Source organism: Camelus ferus, chromosome 36 (genome assembly GCF_009834535.1).
Source record: "Camelus ferus isolate YT-003-E chromosome 36, BCGSAC_Cfer_1.0, whole genome shotgun sequence".
In the NCBI taxonomy this organism is placed as follows: domain Eukaryota; kingdom Metazoa; phylum Chordata; class Mammalia; order Artiodactyla; family Camelidae; genus Camelus; species Camelus ferus.
In genome coordinates, this window is record NC_045731.1 from 18,049,163 (window position 1) to 18,055,317 (window position 6,155).

General features: G+C 36.3%; 1 pseudogene; it reads right to left on the reverse strand.

Annotated features, from left to right (window-relative positions):
* Nucleotides 1–297: 297 nt before the first annotated feature.
* LOC116661795 lies at nucleotides 298–1,258 on the reverse strand (annotated as a pseudogene).
* Nucleotides 1,259–6,155: the final 4,897 nt, after the last annotated feature.

The window sequence follows — 6,155 nt, forward strand, 5'->3', positions numbered from 1 at the left end:
AAGAGTGGACTTGTAAAATACTGAAAAGCCATAACAAATGCTTCCAGCTACAAAATGACCTGTCGAATTTGACACTGTGTGGGAAAGGATGCTGTTGTCAGCATGCTTTCATATCGTCATGTGTTATAGACCCAGGGAGTCCTGTTTACAATGTGCTGCTTTTATCCTTATACCTTATTCCTTATTCTATTGTAGTAGTATCTTTGTCTGTTCATTGAAAACAAAAATAACAATTTTTCTCAACATTATCCAAGAGAAATGGTTAATTCTAACCTTTATATTGAACCATGGGCCTCATCATACATTTTAAGTTTCTATTTTATTTCATTAAGTATGTCCTACTGATCACTTTGCTCATGGCCTCCTTCACATCTTTGTTCCTGAGGTTGTAGATCATGGGATTCAACATGGAAACCACCTGTGATATAAAACACAGCCACAACTTTCCCCTGCTCCACGGACTCTTCAGTTGGACTTCTGAGGTACCTGAAGAAGAGAGTTCCATAAAATATGGTGACAGCTGTCAAATGAGATCCACACGTGGAGAAGGCTTTCTTTCTTCCTTCTGCTGAGAGCATTCTTAGGATGGCAATAAGGAAAATATGTAGGAGATGATAATGACTAGCAAAGAGTAAGAGAAGTTGAGACCCGCCATTGTGCACATGGTGTATTCTTTAATGAAGGTTCCTGCTAAGGCCATCTTGATGAGGGCTGGGTCTGCACAGTAGAAGTGGTTGATCTCAGTGTTCCCACAGAAGTACAAGCCATGGGTCCACAATGTGGAGATGCAACTAATAAAGAAGCCATATACATAAGGGAAAGAGATCAGTCAAATACAGACAATCCTTGACATTCTGCTGCCATAGAGCATAGGGTTGCCAATTGCCATGTACCTGTCAAAGGCCATCACAGTGAGGATGAAGACTTCTACATGGATGAAGGCAATGAAGAAGAAACACTGCACTATACAACCAGGGTAGGAAATAGTTTTGGTCTCAGACACCAAATTTTCCAACATTTTGGGAGTGACATTAGAGGAGAACCACACATCTGCAAAAGACAAGTGACTGAGGAAAAAATACATGGGGCTGTTGAGCTGGGGACTGACCCTGATGAGTATGATCATACCAACGTTCCCAACCAGGGTGACAATGTAGACCAGTAAGAAGACCACAAAGAACAGGAGCTGTAACTCAGGACGACTAGTTAGTCCCAAGAGAATAAATTCTGTCACGTCAGTAAAATTGAGCATTTTCTTGAATATGATCCAGGCAGAGATGCACTTTGTCTAATAAATAAACAGAAATAAAAAATACACATCTCAAATATAGTCATTCTTCATTTGTATTTTATCTTACCGATCCATTCTCTTTCAATTCCTCTGCAAGTTTTCTTTTTATCTCTCCTCTCCTTTCCCCATGTCTTTACTTAGCAGTATTTCTTTCTCTTATGCACATATATATACATAAGTTTTCTTTTACAGAGAAACTGGCAGAATAATATAAAAGTATAGAATATAATGACATAACTTATTGCATCTACTTTTACTTGTTTATATAGAAAAAGTTTAAAAGAAGAATTTTTGTTCTTGCTCTCTCCTGGAAAGGGAAAGAATTTTTACTAATGGCCCCAACTTTTAGGAAGTGCATACATTTTTTTATTCACTAGATTTATAGAGTTAGAAGGTCTATAAAATATGTAAGAAATTTATTCAAAGTCATAGGCAAAGAAATGCTGATCCATAATCAGAAAGTTAAATGATACCTCCATTTCTTAACCTTGAAAGCTTGAGATGTCTTTTATTATAAAAAATGACTTAATAACACTGTATAAAATGGTTTAAAATAAAACAACTAACTTTATTGGAAAAAAGAAAAGAAAAAAAACCTCTTAAAACATTATATTGATTTGGTGATTTTTTTTATTTGGAAAATCAGCATAAGAAAATGAATCCTTGCCAGCCATTGTCCATGTTGCAAATAAGCCTAAAAGAGATAAATTGAAGCATCACCTCCATTTTTTTAAACTCTTCTCCCTTGAGTCTTGAAGCATTAACACATTCTATAGCAGTCTCTTCCTTTTTTCTTAGAACTTTGAATACATTAGGAACAACAGAATACTAAATGAAGGACTGTATTATTATTCTATAATTATTTACACTTTAATGAAATTTTTTAAATGTACCAGAAAGTGAAGGAAAATTTTTGAGGGTTTAGAGAGGAAGTTTCTTTTTTTTACTTTTTTGACTGTATCAGATTAAGATGGCTGATCTGTCTGGATTCTGGATCCTTCTAGCACATTCTGATATGCTAGTTTAAATATTTTGAGCTCATTTACCAGCAGTAAGATTTTACTTATGGTCCAGTTTATTTATGAGCCATGGGAGTGCACAGCTGATGGTTCTTCATGAAAATATCCTGTATTTGTCATCAAAGTACAAGTTAGAAAAACATCATCATCACTTTTATATTTATTTATTCATCCATTCATTCATGTAGTAACAATTTCCAGAAAAATCACTGGTTCTTCTCTTATCTATAATAAGCTGTTATGACCAACCTGTTTCTTGCCTATTTCTCTTCCTACCCATTATTAGTTGAGATCTGTCCTTCCTTTTTCATCCCCTAGAATTTGTCTCTATCTTAGCTTACTTGTTATATCTGTGCCCTCCCACTACTTATCTCTTGGTTGAAATTTACATGATAGATATCAGATGCCGATTGGAAAAATGAGATGATTTTCATCCTCCCCTGGAATGTTGGTAGTGACTAAAGTAAAGTAAAAAGACCTACACTCTAGGTTGCCTCTGCCAAAATGCCAAATACAAAGAGGTGTTACCTCATCTAACCATGAACTGGTAAAGGAGGGAAATAGAGAATGCTGTCAAATCTATTCAAATATCCTTTGTGCTGCAGGGAGATCTGCATGATTCTTTTTGCCTCTTCTTCCAAATAATTAGCCATTTCCCACATATTTAGGTAAGAAATCTGTTTATATTCCCAGCCTCCTCTATACGCTCTATACAGGCATTACAAAGAAACATTTTCTACAACGTTATTGATTTATTTGATGATTAATAAACCTTACATATGTAATGAGAATTTTTAAACTGTTTTTTCACTTTTATAGCAAATGTCATCAAGAAACGTAAGCAAAAGGAAAACAGTATCAGGCTTTAAGCACTCAGTGAGAAGCGTATCAGTGAGTAAGTCAAGCTACATGAGCCGAGTCTTCAGCTCCAAGGAGGCCTTCAATTTTAGTAGCCACTGAATGACAAATCTGCACAGGGGAGCAGAATGAGATTCAAACAGTTGGCCCTGTAATGAAATCCATCTATGTCTGCTACCAGTTCAGTCTGTGGTGGGAGAAATGTGACATAAACAGCTGCCACCCAGTTTAGCCAGAAATTTCCCAGTCTAGGAATGTTAAGTTTTGACTGAGAGAAACACCTCAGTCCTGGGCAAACCAAGATAATTGGCTACCCTAAGAAATGCTGGGCCCATGATTTACAACTGCCCGAGTCTTACAGGCTTCCTCAGGGAGCTAGTTGTAACAGGGCAGAGAATGCTGAAGATCACATGCAAGGATAAGATATTTCCTCAGGTTACCCCCATGTGAAACCCCAACCACTAGTCTGTAGAAGGTAGAATGAGGAAAAGATGGTCTGGATTCTAAGGAGCACAGGATCATTTATGAATCTTTTGAGGTCCACTGTGCTTCTTTATCAAGAACTGTGTTTGAACATATGTTACTGGTATCTTATATGTATTAGTATATATAAAAGTTTAATTTCATGACTTTATGTTTGTATATGAGGAAGAGAGAGAAGCAGAGACAGAAAGACAGAGAGGGAGAGACTGAGACCAGCACTTGCACTAAAGAGAAAATGTCTTTAGCAGAGAAAACAGAAACACAAAGGTTTGATTGCCACGTAGTGACCCTTTATGGGGAGAACTCTCATTGTTATGTAGTATGGTGTACACTTTTGTCACTGAATGACTGCATTTCTTGGACAAGGGCATCAAACCAGAGCCCCCAACCACAGCTGACCACCACTGCCACAGTGGGGCCTTTCTAATTACACCTCCTAACAACCCTTCCAGAACATGCTCTTCCTATGGAGAATTACAAGGGCAACCTAGAGGGCTCACACTCCGGACTGACTTTATGAAAATACAGACTCTACCTGTGCATGAACCTACCTGTGCATGAAGAAAAAATGTTCTTGGGAACATCTCATGTGGTGTCACCACTGCATGATTCAGAAGGCTTTGTAAGAGCTGGATTTCCCACTGTGGGGCTTTCTCACTGGAGAATATGGACAGAAAGCTGCAGAGATAATTAAAATGCTACAGATGGCATCAACTGTAATGGAAAATGAAACTCAAGAGCAAAATAACTCTCAGCAGAATTAGAGTTTTTTAAATTAGTTAATTAATTAAAAGGCTAAAAGGACTTGAGGTTTTGCTTTTTGTCCTCTTTTTATTACAGTGTTTTCTCTGTATCCTGATGACTGTGCTGCATTTGTGGGTGGGAGTGGTTCTTAGTTTCCCATGTGATAATAAACATGTCGATATTGCATCAGCCACAACATATATTTCAAATAATCTGTACTTAGCACAATTCTTTGTATTAATGAAGAACATTCCTCCCATTTTTCAGTAAGAAAGAATTGTAAGCAATGAGAGAATAAAAAAGGATGTCATATACACATGTAATGAGCCTCAGATGAGCTTCCCCTTGTCAGAAAGAATTAATGAACTTCTCTAAAACCCAACTTAATTCTTGCATTAGGGGTGACCACTTTTTATTGCTGTTGTTTATATTTTGTTCTATTTCTTAACACTGTAAAAAAAATTCCCCATACCACCCTGAATGCATCTGATCTTGTCTTAATAAATTATTTTAATTGATAGAAGATGATCTACAATAGCTATCCTTCTCATGTCTATAATTTCTACCCATTTTGGAGAGAAAATAAATTAATGTACTTGAGGAATATAATTTTAATTTTTACTGACTTATAATTGCAAATGCCATGGGTATAATTTTTAGCCCACAGTCTCTAAATTGTAAGCTGTGCAGCTTTATTCCTCTAATTGAGCTTAATTCATATTTTAAGGCTCCATTTTCCAAAGTGGAAGAAAGTCTACCCCCAAAGCATTGGAAAACACAGCATTCTTAACCTTGGTGTCATTGTCTTTAGACAGTGACATGCATTTATTTGTTTATTTGTTTATTTATCTATTTACTATGTGCCTGAAATCCAGGGAAAAAAATAATAATATTACCTGCTCTCATGGACCTCATATTCTAGTTTAATACTGCCATTCTTACTGGATGCTTTCTCCATATTAGGAACTCTGCAACCTCTTAATTTTTTAACTTTATGTGTTTTTTGTTCCTTTGAGAAACAGGAAACACTTTGGAGCTACCATACTCTGCTGGAGCACAGAAGCCCTTGGGAGACTGAGACCCTCCCTCTCCAGCCAGACACGTACGACAATCATTGTTTGGGGGATTTGTTGCTTGTGGTTCAATGAGAAAAAAGAACACAGGCCACCCTTGTACTTGAATTCTAAAAATCTAATGGAATAAGTGTGATGTCTACCCTCTATTCCCAAATCTAACACAAAGAAATTGGATTAAGGTCATAGATGTCTCTGTTTCTCAGGCAAACATAGCCTGAAAACTTTAAGCTTACTTTTTGTCTCTCCCCTTTCTCCAAAGATAAGATTACTATTATAGATGTTAAAAACTCAGCTTTCACATTTATTATTTATTTCTGAGTCCTCTTTTCCCTGCCTCCTATGCATATAATATATAATTACATAATATTAGCTAACTATTAACTGAATAAGCTTTTTAATAATAATAACTGAGAAGCAAGGCCGTTTGGACCACCTATCAGTCAACGCATTTTAAATAAATGCTCACAAACCCTGAAGACCACATTCCATTTCTCATGATCATAACAAGTCACAGTATTGATAAATTGAGTTTCTATTAGCAAAATTGTTTTTAAGCAAAAGACTCACTTGTTGAACTAATGCTTAGATTTTACTAACATTAACTTAAGAAGACAGTGATAATCATTATACATGAACTGCTGCTTAGTGTGTTCTTGCATCTTTTATGAAACAGGTCGAGATTTG